Source organism: Dendrobates tinctorius, unplaced genomic scaffold (genome assembly GCF_039654945.1).
Source record: "Dendrobates tinctorius isolate UK_male_01 unplaced genomic scaffold, ASM3965494v1 ptg000584l, whole genome shotgun sequence".
In the NCBI taxonomy this organism is placed as follows: Eukaryota; Metazoa; Chordata; class Amphibia; order Anura; family Dendrobatidae; genus Dendrobates; species Dendrobates tinctorius.
In genome coordinates, this window is record NW_027362242.1 from 253,601 (window position 1) to 281,184 (window position 27,584).

A 27,584-nucleotide genomic window follows, 5' to 3' on the forward strand; every position below is an offset into this window, starting at 1 on the left:
CACCTGTCTGACAGACGGACGGTATTCTAGTGGCTTGTAGCAGCAGCAGCAGCAGCTAGGTGCGCTGCTTGCCTGCAGTAAATAGGATGTGTCCATCCATGGAACACTGTGATAGGAATCATGCCATTCATAGCACACAATGCTTGGATGTGTTCGACCACGTCTCACAATGGGACCACGTGTCACAATGGGCAGCCCACAGTCTGTAGCAGCTGCGCAGTAGTATTCAGCTTCAGTCTGCTGAGTGAGCCTGAGCAGACAGGTGGGCCATGCTCGCCTCCTGGTTACAATATCTGGCACCAGGAGAGTTAGGCCACGTTCACACGCTGCGGATTCCGCTGCGGATTAATCCGCACGGATTTAGCAAAAACCGCAGATAATCCGCAGGTCCAAAGACCTGCGGATTATCTGCGGTTTTGCCTGCGGTTTGGTCCTGCGGATTCACTATCTCCACAATGGTGGAGATAGGAACCCGCAGCGTTTTCCACAGAAAGAATTGACATGCAATTCTTTCTGCGGATTCAAAACCGCAGCAAATCCGCGCGGTTTTTTCCGCAGCGTCGGCACAGCGTTTTTTTTTACCCATTCAAATGAATGGTACTGTACACCGCAGCTAAAACTGCTGCGTGTCTGTAGCGGCCAATCCGCAGCGTGTGCACACAGCCTTAAAGCAAGACCTTTCATTTAGGGAGGGTAGTAGAGGGGGCGGTGTAGGAGCAGTGCTCCTCTGGCCTCTTTCCTAGTACTGAAGCGCGTTTGACCGTGAGGGGAGGGTGGCCTAACAAAAAAGGGGTTGGCCTATGCAAATTAAAAGCGCGTGGAGTGGAATCCTGGGGGAAAAAAAAAAAAAAAAAATCAGCCGCCTGCGCTTTTGTTATGCGCCCAGACTTGGTTTGAATGTCTTCCTCAGGGTGGTGTCTGTGTCATTCTCCACAATGGGTGCCTGTCTTAAGCCCTGTGGCCTTGCAAGCGGCAAACCATTTCTGGTTATCGCTTCTCGGCCTTTTGGCTGCGATCTTGTGTCGCAGTCAGGGGGTGCGAGTTTTCCTGGAGTGATCCAGGGGTTTTTTGGCAGCGTGCTGCTGAATTTCTACTGCGGTACCCGTATCGGCAGTCTGGACTGAGGATGTTCATCAAGAATACGATCCGTGTGGTGGTGGAAGGCGGTGAGAAGAACAATGTTGTGTTCGTCGTTCGTGACCTGCTGGAGGGAAAGGCTGGAGCCCATCGGGAGGATATCTACAGCGTCAATGAGTTCCGGAGTCAAGGTACTTATGACGTCACCTTTGTGAATGAGGGATGCTGTTTGACTGTCTTTGAATGGCTCAGGAGTCATGACGGTGATCCATGCCTGGAGGGAGTGCAGGTGGAGCCCCTGTTTGGGCTCATGGAAAAAGTGGTGACTGTGACGGTGTATAACCCCTACACAGAAGTAGGACTACTGGAGCAGTTCCTGGCACGATATTGCGAGCAGGTGAAGGGAGGGGAGAAGCAGAGAAATGTCTTGGGCATCTTCAACTGCAAGTACGTGTTTCGGGTGAAATTGAAGAAAGACCCAAGTTGTTTGGGAGGTTTCACCCACCCCCCAGCGAACTTTTCAGTGGCGGGCCATAGGGGCTTCCTGTCATACCAAGGGCAACCCCTATACTGCAGGAAGTGCTTTGAGTTCGGGCACTTGCAGAGTATGTGCTCTAAAGATCTTGTTTGCCGCAATTGTAAACAGGAGGGTCATGTGGCGGCTAGGTGCCCAATGCCACGTGAGTGTGACGGATGTGGCAGTGCAGAGCATCTGTACAAGGACTGTCCATATGGTAGGCCAAGGAGGCCAACTAGGGAGGAGGAGGAAAGGAAAAAGCGTGAGGAGGAGAGGAGGAGGGAGGAGGAAAAGAAGAGAGAGGAGGAGGTTAAGCGGGAGAAGGAGAGGAAGGAAGGCGAGACTGCTGCGCTGCAAAGCGCTGTGATGACTCCACTCTCTGCTACTGAGAGACGGAGGGAGAAGCGGCAGGAGGATAAAAAGCGTCAGGAGGAAAAGGAGGACAAGGAATTTTGGAAGGCCGCAAGGCGAGAGGAGCGTTTAATGCAAAAAAGAATGGGGGGTAAGGAAGGGGTCGCCAAACCGTCGTCAGAGTGTCTGATGGATTTTGACATCGCTGAGGCAGAGGAGGAGGCTGAGGATTTGATTCCTGATTCTGATCCGAGGAAGATTGGTGCCTTCTCCTCGGAAGAGGACTCAGGAGGAGGGTTAAAGTGTCACAGGGAGGGTGGTGGGGAAATCAGTGACATTGAGGTTATGGAAGAAGGAGTTCCCCAGAGGAAGGCTGGGCAGAAGAAGGCACGTTTGGAGGAGTATATGGAGGCCAGCGGCTCTGAGAGCTGCTCGGCGCAGATGGTGGAGGAGGACACTGGCGGTACTGGTTAAGTACGTTTTGCTTTTCCAGTGACCATTGTGTTTTTTCTTTTTCTGTGAATATTTAGTATTGCTTTAAGCAATGGCTAGCTGTTTTTTTGTTTGTTTTATGTAATGTGTGTAAAGTTATATCTGTATTTTGTTTTTCTGTATAAGGTTTTTTCTTGCTTATCTGTCCTTTTTGGATAAGTGATTTTTTTTATGTTTCTTGGTTGGCGTTTATTATGGGTTTTGTAATCCTGTCACAAAATGTGAGGGTTTTCAAAAATAAGTTGCGGCGTGCGGCCATCTTTGATTTTTTTGCAGCACAAAATGCAGACATTTATTGTTTGCAGGAGTGTGGGATTGTGGATGGTGTGAATGGGAGTGAATGGCCTCATGGTGAGTCTGTGTGGTCGGGGAGTGCATGTAATAAAAATGACGGTGTTGGTTTTTTGGTGAAGGGGCGTAATGTGAGTTTGTGTGACTATATGGTGATTGAGGTAGGAAGATGTGTATTAGCAAACTTTGAGTTTAAGAATATTCGTTTTTGTGTTATTAATGTGTATGCTCCTGTGGAAAAGCAAGAACGCAAAGCTTTATTTGAAAAAATTAAGTTTTTTATTCCAGGAAGAGTGCCTGTTGTGATTGTGGGCGATATGAATTGTGATGTGGGAAGTGTGAATGTGGATGTGTCAGGGAAAGTGTTAATGGATATGGTGAGTGATTTTGGTTTGAAGGATATGCAACATGAGTGTAAAATATTCCCATTGTTAAATACGTTTTTTTCTGAGAGTGGGAGGGTAGCGTCCAGACTGGATTATTGTTTTGTTTCAAAAAACCTGATTCCAGGTAGTTACACACAGGAGAGGGTGCTTTTCTCCGATCATGTGTGTATGAAGTGTGGAGTGGACTTGCATACTAATGAGGTGGCTGGGAAAGGTGTGTGGAAGCTGAATGTGAGCTTGCTGGAGGGGGTGGAGGTGAGAGAGGAGTATGAGAGGCATTATAAGCAGTGGTGTGAGTGCAGGGGTGAATTCAGTACTGTGTGTGAATGGTGGGATTGGGTTAAATGGAAAACCAAGGCGTTTTTTAAAAAACTTGGTTACAAGTGTGCAGCTGCTAAGAGGAAAAGATTTGCTGGTTTGAATGCAAGATTGGGTGTGTTATATAAGTTAAGAGAGGCAGGGATGGATGTGAGTGAAGATTTGTTGAGAGTGAGAAAAGAAGTGAATGAGTTTTTGTTAGAGAGAGGGAGGAGTATTGTGTATAGGGCCAAAATAGAGAACTTGGAGAAGGATGAGAAGTGTTCTCGGTTTTTTTTCAAGAAAGTTTTTGGAAAAAGACAGAGCATGAGTGTTTTGAATGGAGTGGATGGAAATGAAGTGAGTGGTGCAGACTTGTGTGAGGAAGTGGCAAAATTTTATGATGACTTGTACTCAGTGAAATGGAGGGATGAAGGTTTGGAGAGTGATGTGCTGAGTGTTTTGGAAAATAGTTTGAATGAGATAGAAAGGGAGAGTTTGATGGGTGATGTGACGTGTGAAGAAATATGGAAGGTGGTGTGTAGTATGGCGCTGAATAAAACGCCGGGGGAGGATGGGCTCCCAGTGGAATTTTATCGTGGGATGTGGGATGTGATTGGGAAGGATTTTGTGGATGTATGTAAGTATATGTGGGCAAATGCAGAGGTGGCGAATGGCATGCGTGCAGGAGTGGTCGTGTTGCTACCAAAAAAAGGTGATCTGAAAAACCTAAAAAATTGGAGGCCAATCACTTTGCTTAATTGTGATTATAAGATCTATGCGAAGCTTTTGGCCAGCAGGATGCGTGATGTGGTTGGGAGTGTGGTGGGTGAGGAGCAGTGTTGTGCGGTGCCTGGAAGACGGATACATGAGGGTGTGTGCATGCTGAGAGATTGTTTGTGGGACTGCATGAGCCGTAAGAAAGGGGTGTATGTGTTGAGTTTGGATTTTGAAAAGGCGTATGATAGGTTAGCGCATGGATTTCTTTTTAGAGTGTTAGTGAAGATGGGTTTTCCAGCTGAGTTTGTTGAGAGAGTGAGAAGCTTGTATAAAAATATTTATAGTTGTGTTTTGTTGAATGGGAATGTGGGGAGGAGAGTGAATGTGTTTTCTGGTGTACGGCAGGGGTGTCCATTGTCCCCTGTCGTGTTCATTTGCGCGATTGAGCCGCTGTTGTGTATGTTAAGGAAAGATAAGGTGATTAGGGGGGTGCAAGTGCCGGGGGGTGGGGGGAGGGAATGGAAGGTGAGTGGCTACATGGACGATGTGTGTGTATTGTGTGATTCAGAGTGTTCGGTGCGGCGTGTGAAGTTGTTGGTATCCTTTTTTTGTGGAGCATCTGCTTTTAAAGTGAATTGGGAGAAGAGTGAGTGTAAAAATTTTGGGGGGAGGATTTTGAGCAATGATGTTGGGGTGAATGTGGTGAGTGGACCAATAAAAGTGCTTGGTGTGAAATTCTCTGAGAATTTGGATGGAGAGGAAAGCTGGGTGGATGTGAGAGAAAGAGTGGAGTGTAAGTTAAATTTTTGGAGAATGAGAGATCTTACGTTTTTTGGTAAAATTTTAGTTATTAAGAGTGTTGTGTTACCAATTTTTTTGTATGTTGCTGTGGTTTTTCCACCAGGGTATATGTGTGTTAGAAGATTAAATAGGATTTTGTTTGTGTTTTTTTGGGGGTCAAGTATGGAGCGTGCAAGGAGAGAGATTGTGATGAAGAGAATGGATAAGGGGGGGCTGGGTTTCCCCAATTTGAATGTATTTTTTGGTGTGAATATTATGGTGTTTGTATTGGGTCTGATTAGGATGGATGGGAAGTATGCATGTATGTGCAGGTATTTGTTTGGAAGTTTTTTGTTTCGTTTGAAGTGGCGGGAGAGGGATTTAAGGTGCCCAGTGGCTTTTGAGGTGCCTGTGTGGTATGTGTGGGTTTACAAATTTTTGGTGACGTATGAGCTGTGTGATGTGGATGTGAGGTTGCTAGAGAAAAAGAAATCTGTATATAGGATGATTGAGTGTAGAGAGGTGGAATGTGGTATCAATATGGTGAGAGGACGTGATGTGCAGAAAGTATGGAAGAAGGTACGTACAAATGGAATGACAAATAGACAGAGTGAGATTGTGTGGCAGTCATTGCATGGGGTGTTACCGGTGAGAGAGTTCCAGAGAAATAGGGGTTTGGTGAGAAGTGAGGTGTGTCCAAGGAGTGGATGTGGTGGGAGAGAGAGTGTGGTGCATTTGTTTTGGAATTGTCAGTATGCTAGAAATGTGATTGCAGGTATTGGCCCATTGTGTAAAGAGTTGTGTGATGTGAGTTTTTTGAGTTTTGAGCTTTTCATGTTTGGTTTGGGTTTGTGTGGGGAGAAGGAGAGAGTGTTGTGGTTGATGCTTGCATGTATAAAAGAGGTGTTGTGGGATGTGCGGAATGTGTATGTGTTTAAGAGGAAGGAGATTGAGGTTAAAAATTGCTTAAAAATTGTTTTGGGAAAAATGTATTTTTGTTTTGTGTGTGATAAGAGGAAGAGGGGGGAGGAGGACGCAGAAGGAATTTGGAAAGTCAAAAAGTGGAAACATCTTGTTAATGTGTCTTGAGTTTTTGTTTTATGGTTGTAAATAAAGTTTGTTTTTCCAATGATGATGGGAACAGCTGCTGCACGAAGTAAGTGGAGAAATGCTGTTGGGGAGTCGAGTTCTTCATAGTTTGGGTTTCCTGACTGTGGAACTTCCCATCTGAGGGAAAAAAAAAAAAAAAAAAAAAATCTGTTCTTATCAGTTTAATATCTGATACGTCCCCTATCTGGGGACCATATATTAAATGGATTTTTAGAACAGGGAGATGGAAAAAGAGCTTGCTCACTTCACTCCACGTATCAGCCCAGTATGGCAGTTTCTCTGGGAATGGTGCACTCACTCTCTTAAGCGGTTTCCAAAGACAGATTGAATTGAAATCGGGATAAGCAAGTAGTGTTTTCAAAGCATGATTTGAATGCTTTTTTCCAATGTCGCCGCTCTGCAATTAGTTTTTCTTGGTCCAAGTTGCACATTTCCAATTCCTTAGCCTTGATTTAACTTGACCAACTCTTCTACTACTACTACTACTACTACTACTACTACTACTCTTATTCACCGCTATATGGGAGGCATTGCACTGTATTCAATGTGTCCGTAAAATAACGATCTATCTTGGCCTTTGCTGTTTGGTAGGTATAGGTGTGACAAGCTGCAGTAATGTGTTTGGCTTTGGATAGCTACATTTCTGCACACCCACCTGCTACAAGGCCTGCAGCCCCTTCGCCTCAGAACTTCCCCAGTCTTAATTCAAGCATTCAATTCCTACCACATCCCTCATGCAATGATATGTCGCTTCATTTTTGAAACATTGTCCCCCTCTTGTGGCCTTCCAACTTTGAAATTTACTGTTCAATTTTGAATTAATTCATATATGAATAAAATGGAAAAGCAACGATTTATCTGGCGAGTTATTTGAATGTTCTGCCTACGTCCACCTGTCTGACAGACGGACGGTATTCTAGTGGCTTGTAGCAGCAGCAGCAGCAGCTAGGTGCGCTGCTTGCCTGCAGTAAATAGGATGTGTCCATCCATGGAACACTGTGATAGGAATCATGCCATTCATAGCACACAATGCTTGGATGTGTTCGACCACGTCTCACAATGGGACCACGTGTCACAATGGGCAGCCCACAGTCTGTAGCAGCTGCGCAGTAGTATTCAGCTTCAGTCTGCTGAGTGAGCCTGAGCAGACAGGTGGGCCATGCTCGCCTCCTGGTTACAATATCTGGCACCAGGAGAGTTAGGCCACGTTCACACGCTGCGGATTCCGCTGCGGATTAATCCGCACGGATTTAGCAAAAACCGCAGATAATCCGCAGGTCCAAAGACCTGCGGATTATCTGCGGTTTTGCCTGCGGTTTGGTCCTGCGGATTCACTATCTCCACAATGGTGGAGATAGGAACCCGCAGCGTTTTCCACAGAAAGAATTGACATGCAATTCTTTCTGCGGATTCAAAACCGCAGCAAATCCGCGCGGTTTTTTCCGCAGCGTCGGCACAGCGTTTTTTTTTACCCATTCAAATGAATGGTACTGTACACCGCAGCTAAAACTGCTGCGTGTCTGTAGCGGCCAATCCGCAGCGTGTGCACACAGCCTTAAAGCAAGACCTTTCATTTAGGGAGGGTAGTAGAGGGGGCGGTGTAGGAGCAGTGCTCCTCTGGCCTCTTTCCTAGTACTGAAGCGCGTTTGACCGTGAGGGGAGGGTGGCCTAACAAAAAAGGGGTTGGCCTATGCAAATTAAAAGCGCGTGGAGTGGAATCCTGGGGGGAAAAAAAAAAAAAAAAAAACAGCCGCCTGCGCTTTTGTTATGCGCCCAGACTTGGTTTGAATGTCTTCCTCAGGGTGGTGTCTGTGTCATTCTCCACAATGGGTGCCTGTCTTAAGCCCTGTGGCCTTGCAAGCGGCAAACCATTTCTGGTTATCGCTTCTCGGCCTTTTGGCTGCGATCTTGTGTCGCAGTCAGAGGGTGCGAGTTTTCCTGGAGTGATCCAGGGGTTTTTTGGCAGCGTGCTGCTGAATTTCTACTGCGGTACCCGTATCGGCAGTCTGGACTGAGGATGTTCATCAAGAATACGATCCGTGTGGTGGTGGAAGGCGGTGAGAAGAACAATGTTGTGTTCGTCGTTCGTGACCTGCTGGAGGGAAAGGCTGGAGCCCATCGGGAGGATATCTACAGCGTCAATGAGTTCCGGAGTCAAGGTACTTATGACGTCACCTTTGTGAATGAGGGATGCTGTTTGACTGTCTTTGAATGGCTCAGGAGTCATGATGGTGATCCATGCCTGGAGGGAGTGCAGGTGGAGCCCCTGTTTGGGCTCATGGAAAAAGTGGTGACTGTGACGGTGTATAACCCCTACACAGAAGTAGGACTACTGGAGCAGTTCCTGGCACGATATTGCGAGCAGGTGAAGGGAGGGGAGAAGCAGAGAAATGTCTTGGGCATCTTCAACTGCAAGTACGTGTTTCGGGTGAAATTGAAGAAAGACCCAAGTTGTTTGGGAGGTTTCACCCACCCCCCAGCGAACTTTTCAGTGGCGGGCCATAGGGGCTTCCTGTCATACCAAGGGCAACCCCTATACTGCAGGAAGTGTTTTGAGTTCGGGCACTTGCAGAGTATGTGCTCTAAAGATCTTGTTTGCCGCAATTGTAAACAGGAGGGTCATGTGGCGGCTAGGTGCCCAATGCCACGTGAGTGTGACGGATGTGGCAGTGCAGAGCATCTGTATAAGGACTGTCCATATGGTAGGCCAAGGAGGCCAACTAGGGAGGAGGAGGAAAGGAAAAAGCGTGAGGAGGAGAGGAGGAGGGAGGAGGAAAAGAAGAGAGAGGAGGAGGTTAAGCGGGAGAAGGAGAGGAAGGAAGGCGAGACTGCTGCGCTGCAAAGCGCTGTGATGACTCCACTCTCTGCTACTGAGAGACGGAGGGAGAAGCGGCAGGAGGATAAAAAGCGTCAGGAGGAAAAGGAGGACAAAGAATTTTGGAAGGCCGCAAGGCGAGAGGAGCGTTTAATGCAAAAAAGAATGGGGGGTAAGGAAGGGGTCTCCAAATCGTCGTCAGAGTGTCTGATGGATTTTGACATCGCTGAGGCAGAGGAGGAGGCTGAGGATTTGATTCCTGATTCTGATCCAAGGAAGATTGGTGCCTTCTCCTCGGAAGAGGACTCAGGAGGAGGGTTAAAGTGTCACAGGGAGGGTGGTGGGGAAATCAGTGACATTGAGGTTATGGAAGAAGGAGTGCCCCAGAGGAAGGCTGGGCAGAAGAAGGCACGTTTGGAGGAGTATATGGAGGCCAGCGGCTCTGAGAGCTGCTCGGCGCAGATGGTGGAGGAGGACACTGGCGGTACTGGTTAAGTACGTTTTACTTTTCCAGTGACCATTGTGTTTTTTCTTTTTCTGTGAATATTTAGTATTGCTTTAAGCAATGGCTAGCTGTTTTTTTGTTTGTTTTATGTAATGTGTGTAATGTTATATCTGTATTTTGTTTTTCTGTATAAGGTTTTTTCTTGCTTATCTGTCCTTTTTGGATAAGTGATTTTTTTTATGTTTCTTGGTTGGCGTTTATTATGGGTTTTGTAATCCTGTCACAAAATGTGAGGGTTTTCAAAAATAAGTTGCGGCGTGCGGCCATCTTTGATTTTTTTGCAGCACAAAATGCAGACATTTATTGTTTGCAGGAGTGTGGGATTGTGGATGGTGTGAATGGGAGTGAATGGCCTCATGGTGCGTCTGTGTGGTCGGGGAGTGCATGTAATAAAAATGACGGTGTTGGTTTTTTGGTGAAGGGGCGTAATGTGAGTTTGTGTGACTATATGGTGATTGAGGTAGGAAGATGTGTATTAGCAAACTTTGAGTTTAAGAATATTCGTTTTTGTGTTATTAATGTGTATGCTCCTGTGGAAAAGCAGGAACGCAAAGCTTTATTTGAAAAAATTAAGTTTTTTATTCCAGGAAGAGTGCCTGTTGTGATTGTGGGTGATATGAATTGTGATGTGGGAAGTGTGAATGTGGATGTGTCAGGGAAAGTGTTAATGGATATGGTGAGTGATTTTGGTTTGAGGGATATGCAACATGAGTGTAAAATATCCCCATTGTTAAATACGTTTTTTTCTGAGAGTGGGAGGGTAGCGTCCAGACTGGATTATTGTTTTGTTTCAAAAAACCTGATTCCAGGTAGTTACACACAGGAGAGGGTGCTTTTCTCCGATCATGTGTGTATGAAGTGTGGAGTGGACTTGCATACTAATGAGGTGGCTGGGAAAGGTGTGTGGAAGCTGAATGTGAGCTTGCTGGAGGGGGTGGAGGTGAGAGAGGAGTATGAGAGGCATTATAAGCAGTGGTGTGAGTGCAGGGGTGAATTCAGTACTGTGTGTGAATGGTGGGATTGGGTTAAATGGAAAACCAAGGCGTTTTTTAAAAAACTTGGTTACAAGTGTGCAGCTGCTAAGAGGAAAAGATTTGCTGGTTTGAATGCAAGATTGGGTGTGTTATATAAGTTAAGAGAGGCAGGGATGGATGTGAGTGAAGATTTGTTGAGAGTGAGAAAAGAAGTGAATGAGTTTTTGTTAGAGAGAGGGAGGAGTATTGTGTATAGGGCCAAAATAGAGAACTTGGAGAAGGATGAGAAGTGTTCTCGGTTTTTTTTCAAGAAAGTTTTTGGAAAAAGACAGAGCATGAGTGTTTTGAATGGAGTGGATGGAAATGAAGTGAGTGGTGCAGACTTGTGTGAGGAAGTGGCAAAATTTTATGATGACTTGTACTCAGTGAAATGGAGGGATGAAGGTTTGGAGAGTGATGTGCTGAGTGTTTTGGAAAATAGTTTGAATGAGATAGAAAGGGAGAGTTTGATGGGTGATGTGACGTGTGAAGAAATATGGAAGGTGGTGTGTAGTATGGCGCTGAATAAAACGCCGGGGGAGGATGGGCTCCCAGTGGAATTTTATCGTGGGATGTGGGATGTGATTGGGAAGGATTTTGTGGATGTATGTAAGTATATGTGGGCAAATGCAGAGGTGGCGAATGGCATGCGTGCAGGAGTGGTCGTGTTGCTACCAAAAAAAGGTGATCTGAAAAACCTAAAAAATTGGAGGCCAATCACTTTGCTTAATTGTGATTATAAGATCTATGCGAAGCTTTTGGCCAGCAGGATGCGTGATGTGGTTGGGAGTGTGGTGGGTGAGGAGCAGTGTTGTGCGGTGCCTGGAAGACGGATACATGAGGGTGTGTGCATGCTGAGAGATTGTTTGTGGGACTGCATGAGCCGTAAGAAAGGGGTGTATGTGTTGAGTTTGGATTTTGAAAAGGCGTATGATAGGTTAGCGCATGGATTTCTTTTTAGAGTGTTAGTGAAGATGGGTTTTCCAGCTGAGTTTGTTGAGAGAGTGAGAAGCTTGTATAAAAATATTTATAGTTGTGTTTTGTTGAATGGGAATGTGGGGAGGAGAGTGAATGTGTTTTCTGGTGTACGGCAGGGGTGTCCATTGTCCCCTGTCGTGTTCATTTGCGCGATTGAGCCGCTGTTGTGTATGTTAAGGAAAGATAAGGTGATTAGGGGGGTGCAAGTGCCGGGGGGTGGGGGGAGGGAATGGAAGGTGAGTGGCTACATGGACGATGTGTGTGTATTGTGTGATTCAGAGTGTTCGGTGCGGCGTGTGAAGTTGTTGGTATCCTTTTTTTGTGGAGCATCTGCTTTTAAAGTGAATTGGGAGAAGAGTGAGTGTAAAAATTTTGGGGGGAGGATTTTGAGCAATGATGTTGGGGTGAATGTGGTGAGTGGACCAATAAAAGTGCTTGGTGTGAAATTCTCTGAGAAGTTGGATGGAGAGGAAAGCTGGGTGGATGTGAGAGAAAGAGTGGAGTGTAAGTTAAATTTTTGGAGAATGAGAGATCTTACGTTTTTTGGTAAAATTTTAGTTATTAAGAGTGTTGTGTTACCAATTTTTTTGTATGTTGCGGTGGTTTTTCCACCAGGGTATATGTGTGTTAGAAGATTAAATAGGATTTTGTTTGTGTTTTTTTGGGGGTCAAGTATGGAGCGTGCAAGGAGAGAGATTGTGATGAAGAGAATGGATAAGGGGGGGCTGGGTTTCCCCAATTTGAATGTATTTTTTGGTGTGAATATTATGGTGTTTGTATTGGGTCTGATTAGGATGGATGGGAAGTATGCATGTATGTGCAGGTATTTGTTTGGAAGTTTTTTGTTTCGTTTGAAGTGGCGGGAGAGGGATTTAAGGTGCCCAGTGGCTTTTGAGGTGCCTGTGTGGTATGTGTGGGTTTACAAATTTTTGGTGACGTATGAGCTGTGTGATGTGGATGTGAGGTTGCTAGAGAAAAAGAAATCTGTATATAGGATGATTGAGTGTAGAGAGGTGGAATGTGGTATCAATATGGTGAGAGGACGTGATGTGCAGAAAGTATGGAAGAAGGTACGTACAAATGGAATGACAAATAGACAGAGTGAGATTGTGTGGCAGTCATTGCATGGGGTGTTACCGGTGAGAGAGTTCCAGAGAAATAGGGGTTTGGTGAGAAGTGAGGTGTGTCCAAGGAGTGGATGTGGTGGGAGAGAGAGTGTGGTGCATTTGTTTTGGAATTGTCAGTATGCTAGAAATGTGATTGCAGGTATTGGCCCGTTGTGTAAAGAGTTGTGTGATGTGAGTTTTTTGAGTTTTGAGCTTTTCATGTTTGGTTTGGGTTTGTGTGGGGAGAAGGAGAGAGTGTTGTGGTTGATGCTTGCATGTATAAAAGAGGTGTTGTGGGATGTGCGGAATGTGTATGTGTTTAAGAGGAAGGAGATTGAGGTTAAAAATTGCTTAAAAATTGTTTTGGGAAAAATGTATTTTTGTTTTGTGTGTGATAAGAGGAAGAGGGGGGAGGAGGACGCAGAAGGAATTTGGAAAGTCAAAAAGTGGAAACATCTTGTTAATGTGTCTTGAGTTTTTGTTTTATGGTTGTAAATAAAGTTTGTTTTTCCAATGATGATGGGAACAGCTGCTGCACGAAGTAAGTGGAGAAATGCTGTTGGGGAGTCGAGTTCTTCATAGTTTGGGTTTCCTGACTGTGGAACTTCCCATCTGAGGGAAAAAAAAAAAAAAAAAAATCTGTTCTTATCAGTTTAATATCTGATACGTCCCCTATCTGGGGACCATATATTAAATGGATTTTTAGAACAGGGAGATGGAAAAAGAGCTTGCTCACTTCACTCCACGTATCAGCCCAGTATGGCAGTTTCTCTGGGAATGGTGCACTCACTCTCTTAAGCGGTTTCCAAAGACAGATTGAATTGAAATCGGGATAAGCAAGTAGTGTTTTCAAAGCATGATTTGAATGCTTTTTTCCAATGTCGCCGCTCTGCAATTAGTTTTTCTTGGTCCAAGTTGCACATTTCCAATTCCTTAGCCTTGATTTAACTTGACCAACTCTTCTACTACTACTACTACTACTACTACTACTCTTATTCACCGCTATATGGGAGGCATTGCACTGTATTCAATGTGTCCGTAAAATAACGATCTATCTTGGCCTTTGCTGTTTGGTAGGTATAGGTGTGACAAGCTGCAGTAATGTGTTTGGCTTTGGATAGCTACATTTCTGCACACCCACCTGCTACAAGGCCTGCAGCCCCTTCGCCTCAGAACTTCCCCAGTCTTAATTCAAGCATTCAATTCCTACCACATCCCTCATGCAATGATATGTCGCTTCATTTTTGAAACATTGTCCCCCTCTTGTGGCCTTCCAACTTTGAAATTTACTGTTCAATTTTGAATTAATTCATATATGAATAAAATGGAAAAGCAACGATTTATCTGGCGAGTTATTTGAATGTTCTGCCTACGTCCACCTGTCTGACAGACGGACGGTATTCTAGTGGCTTGTAGCAGCAGCAGCAGCAGCTAGGTGCGCTGCTTGCCTGCAGTAAATAGGATGTGTCCATCCATGGAACACTGTGATAGGAATCATGCCATTCATAGCACACAATGCTTGGATGTGTTCGACCACGTCTCACAATGGGACCACGTGTCACAATGGGCAGCCCACAGTCTGTAGCAGCTGCGCAGTAGTATTCAGCTTCAGTCTGCTGAGTGAGCCTGAGCAGACAGGTGGGCCATGCTCGCCTCCTGGTTACAATATCTGGCACCAGGAGAGTTAGGCCACGTTCACACGCTGCGGATTCCGCTGCGGATTAATCCGCACGGATTTAGCAAAAACCGCAGATAATCCGCAGGTCCAAAGACCTGCGGATTATCTGCGGTTTTGCCTGCGGTTTGGTCCTGCGGATTCACTATCTCCACAATGGTGGAGATAGGAACCCGCAGCGTTTTCCACAGAAAGAATTGACATGCAATTCTTTCTGCGGATTCAAAACCGCAGCAAATCCGCGCGTTTTTTTCCGCAGCGTCGGCACAGCGTTTTTTTTTACCCATTCAAATGAATGGTACTGTACACCGCAGCTAAAACTGCTGCGTGTCTGTAGCGGCCAATCCGCAGCGTGTGCACACAGCCTTAAAGCAAGACCTTTCATTTAGGGAGGGTAGTAGAGGGGGCGGTGTAGGAGCAGTGCTCCTCTGGCCTCTTTCCTAGTACTGAAGCGCGTTTGACCGTGAGGGGAGGGTGGCCTAACAAAAAAGGGGTTGGCCTATGCAAATTAAAAGCGCGTGGAGTGGAATCCTGGGGGGAAAAAAAAAAAAAAAAAAAACAGCCGCCTGCGCTTTTGTTATGCGCCCAGACTTGGTTTGAATGTCTTCCTCAGGGTGGTGTCTGTGTCATTCTCCACAATGGGTGCCTGTCTTAAGCCCTGTGGCCTTGCAAGCGGCAAACCATTTCTGGTTATCGCTTCTCGGCCTTTTGGCTAAGATCAAGTGTAGTATCTGTTCTTATCAGTTTAATATCTGATACGTCCCCTATCTGGGGACCATATATTAAATGGATTTTTAGAACAGGGAGATGGAAAAAGAGCTTGCTCACTTCACTCCACGTATCAGCCCAGTATGGCAGTTTCTCTGGGAATGGTGCACTCACTCTCTTAAGCGGTTTCCAAAGACAGATTGAATTGAAATCGGGATAAGCAAGTAGTGTTTTCAAAGCATGATTTGAATGCTTTTTTCCAATGTCGCCGCTCTGCAATTAGTTTTTCTTGGTCCAAGTTGCACATTTCCAATTCCTTAGCCTTGATTTAACTTGACCAACTCTTCTACTACTACTACTACTACTACTACTCTTATTCACCGCTATATGGGAGGCATTGCACTGTATTCAATGTGTCCGTAAAATAACGATCTATCTTGGCCTTTGCTGTTTGGTAGGTATAGGTGTGACAAGCTGCAGTAATGTGTTTGGCTTTGGATAGCTACATTTCTGCACACCCACCTGCTACAAGGCCTGCAGCCCCTTCGCCTCAGAACTTCCCCAGTCTTAATTCAAGCATTCAATTCCTACCACATCCCTCATGCAATGATATGTCGCTTCATTTTTGAAACATTGTCCCCCTCTTGTGGCCTTCCAACTTTGAAATTTACTGTTCAATTTTGAATTAATTCATATATGAATAAAATGGAAAAGCAACGATTTATCTGGCGAGTTATTTGAATGTTCTGCCTACGTCCACCTGTCTGACAGACGGACGGTATTCTAGTGGCTTGTAGCAGCAGCAGCAGCAGCTAGGTGCGCTGCTTGCCTGCAGTAAATAGGATGTGTCCATCCATGGAACACTGTGATAGGAATCATGCCATTCATAGCACACAATGCTTGGATGTGTTCGACCACGTCTCACAATGGGACCACGTGTCACAATGGGCAGCCCACAGTCTGTAGCAGCTGCGCAGTAGTATTCAGCTTCAGTCTGCTGAGTGAGCCTGAGCAGACAGGTGGGCCATGCTCGCCTCCTGGTTACAATATCTGGCACCAGGAGAGTTAGGCCACGTTCACACGCTGCGGATTCCGCTGCGGATTAATCCGCACGGATTTAGCAAAAACCGCAGATAATCCGCAGGTCCAAAGACCTGCGGATTATCTGCGGTTTTGCCTGCGGTTTGGTCCTGCGGATTCACTATCTCCACAATGGTGGAGATAGGAACCCGCAGCGTTTTCCACAGAAAGAATTGACATGCAATTCTTTCTGCGGATTCAAAACCGCAGCAAATCCGCGCGGTTTTTTCCGCAGCGTCGGCACAGCGTTTTTTTTTACCCATTCAAATGAATGGTACTGTACACCGCAGCTAAAACTGCTGCGTGTCTGTAGCGGCCAATCCGCAGCGTGTGCACACAGCCTTAAAGCAAGACCTTTCATTTAGGGAGGGTAGTAGAGGGGGCGGTGTAGGAGCAGTGCTCCTCTGGCCTCTTTCCTAGTACTGAAGCGCGTTTGACCGTGAGGGGAGGGTGGCCTAACAAAAAAGGGGTTGGCCTATGCAAATTAAAAGCGCGTGGAGTGGAATCCTGGGGGGAAAAAAAAAAAAAAAAAACCAGCCGCCTGCGCTTTTGTTATGCGCCCAGACTTGGTTTGAATGTCTTCCTCAGGGTGGTGTCTGTGTCATTCTCCACAATGGGTGCCTGTCTTAAGCCCTGTGGCCTTGCAAGCGGCAAACCATTTCTGGTTATCGCTTCTCGGCCTTTTGGCTAAGATCAAGTGTAGTATCTGTTCTTATCAGTTTAATATCTGATACGTCCCCTATCTGGGGACCATATATTAAATGGATTTTTAGAACAGGGAGATGGAAAAAGAGCTTGCTCACTTCACTCCACGTATCAGCCCAGTATGGCAGTTTCTCTGGGAATGGTGCACTCACTCTCTTAAGCGGTTTCCAAAGACAGATTGAATTGAAATCGGGATAAGCAAGTAGTGTTTTCAAAGCATGATTTGAATGCTTTTTTCCAATGTCGCCGCTCTGCAATTAGTTTTTCTTGGTCCAAGTTGCACATTTCCAATTCCTTAGCCTTGATTTAACTTGACCAACTCTTCTACTACTACTACTACTACTACTACTCTTATTCACCGCTATATGGGAGGCATTGCACTGTATTCAATGTGTCCGTAAAATAACGATCTATCTTGGCCTTTGCTGTTTGGTAGGTATAGGTGTGACAAGCTGCAGTAATGTGTTTGGCTTTGGATAGCTACATTTCTGCACACCCACCTGCTACAAGGCCTGCAGCCCCTTCGCCTCAGAACTTCCCCAGTCTTAATTCAAGCATTCAATTCCTACCACATCCCTCATGCAATGATATGTCGCTTCATTTTTGAAACATTGTCCCCCTCTTGTGGCCTTCCAACTTTGAAATTTACTGTTCAATTTTGAATTAATTCATATATGAATAAAATGGAAAAGCAACGATTTATCTGGCGAGTTATTTGAATGTTCTGCCTACGTCCACCTGTCTGACAGACGGACGGTATTCTAGTGGCTTGTAGCAGCAGCAGCAGCAGCTAGGTGCGCTGCTTGCCTGCAGTAAATAGGATGTGTCCATCCATGGAACACTGTGATAGGAATCATGCCATTCATAGCACACAATGCTTGGATGTGTTCGACCACGTCTCACAATGGGACCACGTGTCACAATGGGCAGCCCACAGTCTGTAGCAGCTGCGCAGTAGTATTCAGCTTCAGTCTGCTGAGTGAGCCTGAGCAGACAGGTGGGCCATGCTCGCCTCCTGGTTACAATATCTGGCACCAGGAGAGTTAGGCCACGTTCACACGCTGCGGATTCCGCTGCGGATTAATCCGCACGGATTTAGCAAAAACCGCAGATAATCCGCAGGTCCAAAGACCTGCGGATTATCTGCGGTTTTGCCTGCGGTTTGGTCCTGCGGATTCACTATCTCCACAATGGTGGAGATAGGAACCCGCAGCGTTTTCCACAGAAAGAATTGACATGCAATTCTTTCTGCGGATTCAAAACCGCAGCAAATCCGCGCGGTTTTTTCCGCAGCGTCGGCACAGCGTTTTTTTTTACCCATTCAAATGAATGGTACTGTACACCGCAGCTAAAACTGCTGCGTGTCTGTAGCGGCCAATCCGCAGCGTGTGCACACAGCCTTAAAGCAAGACCTTTCATTTAGGGAGGGTAGTAGAGGGGGCGGTGTAGGAGCAGTGCTCCTCTGGCCTCTTTCCTAGTACTGAAGCGCGTTTGACCGTGAGGGGAGGGTGGCCTAACAAAAAAGGGGTTGGCCTATGCAAATTAAAAGCGCGTGGAGTGGAATCCTGGGGGGAAAAAAAAAAAAAAAAAAACAGCCGCCTGCGCTTTTGTTATGCGCCCAGACTTGGTTTGAATGTCTTCCTCAGGGTGGTGTCTGTGTCATTCTCCACAATGGGTGCCTGTCTTAAGCCCTGTGGCCTTGCAAGCGGCAAACCATTTCTGGTTATCGCTTCTCGGCCTTTTGGCTAAGATCAAGTGTAGTATCTGTTCTTATCAGTTTAATATCTGATACGTCCCCTATCTGGGGACCATATATTAAATGGATTTTTAGAACAGGGAGATGGAAAAAGAGCTTGCTCACTTCACTCCACGTATCAGCCCAGTATGGCAGTTTCTCTGGGAATGGTGCACTCACTCTCTTAAGCGGTTTCCAAAGACAGATTGAATTGAAATCGGGATAAGCAAGTAGTGTTTTCAAAGCATGATTTGAATGCTTTTTTCCAATGTCGCCGCTCTGCAATTAGTTTTTCTTGGTCCAAGTTGCACATTTCCAATTCCTTAGCCTTGATTTAACTTGACCAACTCTTCTACTACTACTACTACTACTACTACTCTTATTCACCGCTATATGGGAGGCATTGCACTGTATTCAATGTGTCCGTAAAATAACGATCTATCTTGGCCTTTGCTGTTTGGTAGGTATAGGTGTGACAAGCTGCAGTAATGTGTTTGGCTTTGGATAGCTACATTTCTGCACACCCACCTGCTACAAGGCCTGCAGCCCCTTCGCCTCAGAACTTCCCCAGTCTTAATTCAAGCATTCAATTCCTACCACATCCCTCATGCAATGATATGTCGCTTCATTTTTGAAACATTGTCCCCCTCTTGTGGCCTTCCAACTTTGAAATTTACTGTTCAATTTTGAATTAATTCATATATGAATAAAATGGAAAAGCAACGATTTATCTGGCGAGTTATTTGAATGTTCTGCCTACGTCCACCTGTCTGACAGACGGACGGTATTCTAGTGGCTTGTAGCAGCAGCAGCAGCAGCTAGGTGCGCTGCTTGCCTGCAGTAAATAGGATGTGTCCATCCATGGAACACTGTGATAGGAATCATGCCATTCATAGCACACAATGCTTGGATGTGTTCGACCACGTCTCACAATGGGACCACGTGTCACAATGGGCAGCCCACAGTCTGTAGCAGCTGCGCAGTAGTATTCAGCTTCAGTCTGCTGAGTGAGCCTGAGCAGACAGGTGGGCCATGCTCGCCTCCTGGTTACAATATCTGGCACCAGGAGAGTTAGGCCACGTTCACACGCTGCGGATTCCGCTGCGGATTAATCCGCACGGATTTAGCAAAAACCGCAGATAATCCGCAGGTCCAAAGACCTGCGGATTATCTGCGGTTTTGCCTGCGGTTTGGTCCTGCGGATTCACTATCTCCACAATGGTGGAGATAGGAACCCGCAGCGTTTTCCACAGAAAGAATTGACATGCAATTCTTTCTGCGGATTCAAAACCGCAGCAAATCCGCGCGGTTTTTTCCGCAGCGTCGGCACAGCGTTTTTTTTTACCCATTCAAATGAATGGTACTGTACACCGCAGCTAAAACTGCTGCGTGTCTGTAGCGGCCAATCCGCAGCGTGTGCACACAGCCTTAAAGCAAGACCTTTCATTTAGGGAGGGTAGTAGAGGGGGCGGTGTAGGAGCAGTGCTCCTCTGGCCTCTTTCCTAGTACTGAAGCGCGTTTGACCGTGAGGGGAGGGTGGCCTAACAAAAAAGGGGTTGGCCTATGCAAATTAAAAGCGCGTGGAGTGGAATCCTGGGGGGAAAAAAAAAAAAAAAAACAGCCGCCTGCGCTTTTGTTATGCGCCCAGACTTGGTTTGAATGTCTTCCTCAGGGTGGTGTCTGTGTCATTCTCCACAATGGGTGCCTGTCTTAAGCCCTGTGGCCTTGCAAGCGGCAAACCATTTCTGGTTATCGCTTCTCGGCCTTTTGGCTAAGATCAAGTGCTTTATTGCAGGAGATCTTGGTCGAAGGGCACTCGGGTACCCCTCTCCTTGGCCTGGCGGGATCGTCCACTTCGGTGGGCTTCACCCGCCTGTTGCTATTGGGGGGAGGGCTTAGTCCCAGGGTAACGAGTTGCGATCCCCCAGCTCCCAGTTGGTTTTTGTCTACAAAACACTGGGAGCGCAGATTGCAAACGCTTGCAATTTGCAAACCCTGTTGCGTACCATGGAGGTTGACCCCAACCTCGTGCCTCCTTATGCGAGGCTAAAAAATACCATTAGGGTCCACTTTAATGCAGGTGGCTCAGACACCAGGAATTTGGGATATGTAGTCCAGGACGTGCTCGGAACCCTCCTCCACGTCCAGAGGAAAGAGATTTTATCCATACAGGACTATCCCCGACGAGGGGATTATGATATAACATTCACGGAAGAAGGTATTTTTAGAGATGTATTGGCGAGAGTTAGACGTGTGGAGGATAGTCCTGTTCTGAAAGGAATACAAATTGTAGAGCACGTCCTGGATGAGGTAAAGCTGGTAATTGTTAAAGTTTTTTCACCATTTGTATCTGCCCCAGAAATTATGTCCTTTTTAGCAGTATACTTTAAGAGCGTAAAATGTATTGGCAAAATACTTAATGAATTCAATATATGGACATCGAAATGGAAATTCTTGGTAACATGTATCAGAGATCCAAATATTCCAGGTGGTGTGCGGCTCCCCCCAGCCCGTTTTAAAATTGGACAAACAAATGGGGATTTTTTCTTTTCTGGGATGCCGGTATACTGCAGAAATTGTGGACGCTACGGCCATTCAAAAGAGAATTGTCTTGTCTCCTGTAGGAACTGTGCTAGCGAAAACCATGAGACGAAGGAATGCCCAAAGGAAAAAAAATGTAGTTTCTGCCAGACTCCAGGTCATTTTTATTTTTCTTGCCCCCACAGGTTTCGGGAAGACGAGCAGAAGGAGAAGTCCAAGACATCCTGGCAAAAACCAAAAGATCAGACCACCCCTCAGGAGGAGGAACAACAACCTGGAGCCTCTGGAGGGACGAAGGGCGCAACACAGAGTGACAACTCTCCAGAGTCTATGACAGGTAACCCACCAGTTTCCAAATCTTGGCTGCAGGAGCAGCGGCAGTCCAAGAGGATGGCTGAGAAAGAACAGAGGGGTATGGTTGCTAAGACCAAGAGGGACAGGCCAAAGGTCGACACCGAGGCACATACCCAGCCTGGGTCTCCTAAGGCAGAGGGCGCGGAGTGGACAGTGGTGGTTTCGCAGAAAAAGAAAAAAAAGGGTGAGTCTGAGGAGGTGGCAGGTGGGGACCGGATGGACACATCTCCGGAAGGGGGTGTGGACACTGGGCCCCCAGAGGTCTTGGTCCCTGCTGTAACGGCGGTTGGGGGCCGGGATCTTGCTGCCTCTGAAGACTCAGAGGCTCTGCCTTGTGCGCAACCTCCCCCTATAAGACGACCTTCTAAAGGTCAAACAGGGGCGGCGGAGCCCCTTGGAGACCCACCTGATGAGGATTTAAATGGCCAGCCAATGGAGACCCAGCAGGTTCTGCCAGTACCCTCCCCGAGCTATGTGGCTGTAGCGTCGGGTCTTTCTAAAAGTGGTAATCTTTCCTCCTCCTCGGATACACTGCTGACGGTATCATCGGATGAAGAGGGAGGCGAAAGCCCAGTGGTCTGATCAGGTTTGTTGGATAGGTAACTCCGTTGCTCTAAAAAATTTAAACAAACTTCCTATACTTTTAATGATGGCTGAACTCAAGGGCATTTCCTTCAATGTGAGAGGCATAAAATCTAAAACAAGGAGAATTGCTCTTTTTAATTTTCTTACATGTTTTACTGCATCTGTTTTATTTTTGCAGGAATGCAATATCCCACATGAAATTTCATACAAAAAATATAAGGATGAGTGGAAGTGTGGGCCATCTGTCTGGTCCGGATCTAATGCTACGGGATCAGCAGGGGTCGCCATACTTTTTAAAGGGAACGTTTTAATAGATTTTATTCAAGAAATTTTACCAGGTCGTATTTTATTAGTTAAGGCTTTTATTAATGGTATTAAATGGCAGTTTTTAAATTTTTATGGCTCTCCAGAAAAAAATGAAAGAGCCGAAATGCTTGATCTTTTACCATTATTTATTAATAACTCTGAACCTTTTATCTTAGCAGGCGATTTTAATTGTATTTTTAAAGGTGAAAACCGGCGTTCCAGCTCTGTCAGCAGGAACTACGATAAAACCTCAGGTATGCTGCATGATATAGTGACAGATGCTAAGCTAATTGATATATATAAAGAGTGTAATAGAGGCAGCCCGGAGGAAGCCGGTTTCACCTGGAGCAATTCTAATTGTAGCTCTAGAATTGATTTTATCTTCGGTTCAGATAAAACAATACCTGCAAAATGTGAAGTTTTAACTAATTTATTTTCAGACCATAAACTTTTATCTTTTAGCATAAAAGTAAATGAAAACAAAAAATGTGGTAAGAAAAGCTGGAAAATGAACGTGTCCCTTTTAACTGACCCGCAGATTTTATCAGATTTTACCGAGTTTTATAGAAAATGTAAAAAAGAAAGAAGTCCAAATATTTCTATAAGTGTATGGTGGGACAGAATGAAAGTTAAAATAAGGAATTTTTTTATTAAAAAGAGTCTTTTTAAAGCCAAAGAAAAATATGAAGAATATAGAATTTTAAATACCCGCTTACAAATGTTATTTAAACTTAGAGATAATGGGATAGATGTGCAACATGATATTTCAACCTTAAAAGAAGAGATTTCAAAATGGCTAGAACAAAAAGGGAAAGAGATAATTTTCCGTTCTAGAATACAGCACATAGAAGAAAATGAAAAATGTTCTAGATATTTTTTTAGGAAAAATAAAAAAGAAAAAGTAATAATTGACTATATAGATGGAGAAAATAATATAAAACAGATGTTGGGGAAAGTTGAGGTTTTTTTTACTACTCTTTTCAATGAAAAAATTATAGATGAAAAACTAATGGAAGACTCCCTGCAAGAAATAACAGCTGTTTTAGATCCCTCATCACAAGAATTTTTATTACACCCATTAACAGAACAAGAGATTTTAAAAACCATAAAAAGTTTTAAAAAAGGCAAAGTCCCCGGTTCTGATGGTATCCCAATTGAATTTTATGTATGTTTTTATGATATTTTAAAAGATGATTTGTTTTATTTGTTTACTGAAGTTTTTACCAGTAAGGTTTTATTAAATTCTTGGAAGAAAGGTGAAGTCTCCCTTTTGTATAAAAAAGGCGATAAATCAAAATTAGAAAACTGGAGACCGATAACACTCCTAAATTGTGATTATAAAATAATGGCTAAAATCTGTGCAAATCGTCTAAAAGGAGTCATCAGCAATATTATACATTCTAATCAAGTGTGTGGGGTGCCGGGGCGTAGTATATGGGATAATCTGAATTTAGTGAAAGACTGTATTGAGGATGTGAAAGATCGAAAGGGGAAAATGGCGATTTTATCTATCGACTTTGAAAAAGCATTTGATCGTGTCTCACATTTTTATCTTTTTAAAGTTTTAGAAAAAATGGGCATACCGGAAGGTTTTTTATTTTCTCTTAAAGCATTTTACAAAGATTGTACAAGTAAGATTTTAGTTAATGGTTTTAAGACACAAGATATACCCTTAAAGTCTGGGGTAAAGCAGGGATGCCCCCTGTCCCCCCTACTTTTTATTTGTGCGCTGGAACCGATGTTATGTGCATTACGCCGAAATAACCAGATATGTGGAATACCTTTGCCTGGAAGCGGTGGTTTGGAGGCTAAGGTCGTAGGTTACATGGATGATGTAGCAGTTTTATGTCGTGATGCTCCATCCCTGACGAAAGCCCTTCATCAAGTGCAAACTTTCTGCTCAGCCTCTGGTTTTAAAATTAATTTTAACAAATGTAATATTTTAAGTGTTGGGGGGATGGTTTTACATGATGTACCCGTTGACATAACTGAATCCATTACCATTTTAGGTGTATTATTCACGGAAAAAAATGATGGATATAATAGTTGGGAAGCAATTACTCAGAAAATAAATACGAAAATATGTATGTGGAACATGAGAAAACTTACGATGGAGGGTAAAGTATTGATTTTAAAAATGGTGATTTTACCACTGTTACTGTATCTCAGTATGGTTTTCCCCCCACCGGTTAATGTTTTGAAAAAGATAACTAAAACTTGTTTTACTTTCTTTTGGAACTCAAAAATGGAGAAGCTGAAAAGAGAAATTGTGATGAAAGCAAAACCGAAAGGTGGTAAAGATTTCCCAGATTTTAATAGGTTTCTTTTAATCCATTTTTTCGTTTACTGTTTTAATGCCTTTTTTAAGACCCACTATTGGTCCTTTTTTATGCGTTTTAATACTGGTTTTTTTATGAGGAATCTTGGATGGTATAAAGTTAATTTATCTGCTCCCTATGCTTTTAACTTGCCAGCGCATTATATGATTTTAAGGAAAATAGTGTCGGATTTTAATTTAGGGAATAAGAAAATAGAGGAATTAAAAGACAGTAAAAAACTAATTAAAGAGATACGAAAAAATGAGGAAATATGCAATATTGAAAGATATGATGATGAAGAATCTACATCTATCTGGAAAATGATTAATGGTTTTAATCTTTTTAATGTACAGAGAGATCTGGCTTGGAGTTGCGCGCACAGCTGTCTTCCTTGCCGGGCATTCCAATACAGAAGAGGATTTGTGAGGTCTGCCATCTGCCCAAGAGTCGGATGCCAGGATGAGGAAACAGTGGAACATCTATTGTGGTCATGTAAATTTGCTAAAGACCTCTGGAGAAGACTGCTCCCCCTGCTGGAAAGAGTGGCAGACCTCAAGGACTTTAATTATAAAACGGTGCTATATGGACTTATGGAATGCCCCACCATGGACCAGCAAATAATGGCTTGGAAGACAGTCAACTGCGCCAAGTCAGCTCTCTGGAAAGCACGAAATATTGCTGTTTTTAATCAAGATGCTTTTTCAGTGGACAATGTTTTAGAACTTTGCTTATGTGATATGTACACCTACTATTTAATGGACAAAAAACAAAATGTACATGTATCCAAAAAATGGCTTGTCGACCAATGGAACCTGATAATTTGATGTGATCTCCCCTTTGAATTGTATAAGTTTCATTGATTTATTTTGAATTATATTTGTTTTAATCTTTGTAATCTGTTAAAATTTTAAATAAACGGTTTTATCCCTATGTTGGGGATAGCCAAATTAAAAAAAAAAATCTGTTCTTATCAGTTTAATATCTGATACGTCCCCTATCTGGGGACCATATATTAAATGGATTTTTAGAACAGGGAGATGGAAAAAGAGCTTGCTCACTTCACTCCACGTATCAGCCCAGTATGGCAGTTTCTCTGGGAATGGTGCACTCACTCTCTTAAGCGGTTTCCAAAGACAGATTGAATTGAAATCGGGATAAGCAAGTAGTGTTTTCAAAGCATGATTTGAATGCTTTTTTCCAATGTCGCCGCTCTGCAATTAGTTTTTCTTGGTCCAAGTTGCACATTTCCAATTCCTTAGCCTTGATTTAACTTGACCAACTCTTCTACTACTACTACTACTACTACTACTCTTATTCACCGCTATATGGGAGGCATTGCACTGTATTCAATGTGTCCGTAAAATAACGATCTATCTTGGCCTTTGCTGTTTGGTAGGTATAGGTGTGACAAGCTGCAGTAATGTGTTTGGCTTTGGATAGCTACATTTCTGCACACCCACCTGCTACAAGGCCTGCAGCCCCTTCGCCTCAGAACTTCCCCAGTCTTAATTCAAGCATTCAATTCCTACCACATCCCTCATGCAATGATATGTCGCTTCATTTTTGAAACATTGTCCCCCTCTTGTGGCCTTCCAACTTTGAAATTTACTGTTCAATTTTGAATTAATTCATATATGAATAAAATGGAAAAGCAACGATTTATCTGGCGAGTTATTTGAATGTTCTGCCTACGTCCACCTGTCTGACAGACGGACGGTATTCTAGTGGCTTGTAGCAGCAGCAGCAGCAGCTAGGTGCGCTGCTTGCCTGCAGTAAATAGGATGTGTCCATCCATGGAACACTGTGATAGGAATCATGCCATTCATAGCACACAATGCTTGGATGTGTTCGACCACGTCTCACAATGGGACCACGTGTCACAATGGGCAGCCCACAGTCTGTAGCAGCTGCGCAGTAGTATTCAGCTTCAGTCTGCTGAGTGAGCCTGAGCAGACAGGTGGGCCATGCTCGCCTCCTGGTTACAATATCTGGCACCAGGAGAGTTAGGCCACGTTCACACGCTGCGGATTCCGCTGCGGATTAATCCGCACGGATTTAGCAAAAACCGCAGATAATCCGCAGGTCCAAAGACCTGCGGATTATCTGCGGTTTTGCCTGCGGTTTGGTCCTGCGGATTCACTATCTCCACAATGGTGGAGATAGGAACCCGCAGCGTTTTCCACAGAAAGAATTGACATGCAATTCTTTCTGCGGATTCAAAACCGCAGCAAATCCGCGCGGTTTTTTCCGCAGCGTCGGCACAGCGTTTTTTTTTACCCATTCAAATGAATGGTACTGTACACCGCAGCTAAAACTGCTGCGTGTCTGTAGCGGCCAATCCGCAGCGTGTGCACACAGCCTTAAAGCAAGACCTTTCATTTAGGGAGGGTAGTAGAGGGGGCGGTGTAGGAGCAGTGCTCCTCTGGCCTCTTTCCTAGTACTGAAGCGCGTTTGACCGTGAGGGGAGGGTGGCCTAACAAAAAAGGGGTTGGCCTATGCAAATTAAAAGCGCGTGGAGTGGAATCCTGGGGGGAAAAAAAAAAAAAAAAAAACAGCCGCCTGCGCTTTTGTTATGCGCCCAGACTTGGTTTGAATGTCTTCCTCAGGGTGGTGTCTGTGTCATTCTCCACAATGGGTGCCTGTCTTAAGCCCTGTGGCCTTGCAAGCGGCAAACCATTTCTGGTTATCGCTTCTCGGCCTTTTGGCTAAGATCAAGTGTAGTATCTGTTCTTATCAGTTTAATATCTGATACGTCCCCTATCTGGGGACCATATATTAAATGGATTTTTAGAACAGGGAGATGGAAAAAGAGCTTGCTCACTTCACTCCACGTATCAGCCCAGTATGGCAGTTTCTCTGGGAATGGTGCACTCACTCTCTTAAGCGGTTTCCAAAGACAGATTGAATTGAAATCGGGATAAGCAAGTAGTGTTTTCAAAGCATGATTTGAATGCTTTTTTCCAATGTCGCCGCTCTGCAATTAGTTTTTCTTGGTCCAAGTTGCACATTTCCAATTCCTTAGCCTTGATTTAACTTGACCAACTCTTCTACTACTACTACTACTACTACTACTCTTATTCACCGCTATATGGGAGGCATTGCACTGTATTCAATGTGTCCGTAAAATAACGATCTATCT

General features: G+C 44.6%; 7 non-coding genes across 7 annotated transcripts; all 7 read left to right on the plus strand.

Moving 5' to 3' along the window:
- Positions 1 to 6,131: 6,131 nt before the first annotated feature.
- Positions 6,132 to 6,320, plus strand: LOC141078663 (U2 spliceosomal RNA). Its single transcript, XR_012228047.1, has one exon. It is a non-coding gene; the product is annotated as a U2 spliceosomal RNA (small nuclear RNA).
- A 6,723-nt stretch (positions 6,321 to 13,043) lies between these two features.
- On the plus strand, positions 13,044 to 13,229 carry LOC141078661 (U2 spliceosomal RNA). The gene has a single exon (XR_012228045.1). It is a non-coding gene; the product is annotated as a U2 spliceosomal RNA (small nuclear RNA).
- A 1,576-nt stretch (positions 13,230 to 14,805) lies between these two features.
- LOC141078626 (U2 spliceosomal RNA) lies at positions 14,806 to 14,996 on the plus strand. The gene has a single exon (XR_012228013.1). It is a non-coding gene; the product is annotated as a U2 spliceosomal RNA (small nuclear RNA).
- A 1,572-nt stretch (positions 14,997 to 16,568) lies between these two features.
- LOC141078627 (U2 spliceosomal RNA) lies at positions 16,569 to 16,759 on the plus strand. The gene has a single exon (XR_012228014.1). It is a non-coding gene; the product is annotated as a U2 spliceosomal RNA (small nuclear RNA).
- Positions 16,760 to 18,331: 1,572 nt separating this feature from the next.
- LOC141078628 (U2 spliceosomal RNA) lies at positions 18,332 to 18,522 on the plus strand. The gene has a single exon (XR_012228015.1). It is a non-coding gene; the product is annotated as a U2 spliceosomal RNA (small nuclear RNA).
- A 6,846-nt stretch (positions 18,523 to 25,368) lies between these two features.
- On the plus strand, positions 25,369 to 25,558 carry LOC141078655 (U2 spliceosomal RNA). The gene has a single exon (XR_012228040.1). It is a non-coding gene; the product is annotated as a U2 spliceosomal RNA (small nuclear RNA).
- A 1,572-nt stretch (positions 25,559 to 27,130) lies between these two features.
- LOC141078629 (U2 spliceosomal RNA) lies at positions 27,131 to 27,321 on the plus strand. Its single transcript, XR_012228016.1, has one exon. It is a non-coding gene; the product is annotated as a U2 spliceosomal RNA (small nuclear RNA).
- Positions 27,322 to 27,584: the final 263 nt, after the last annotated feature.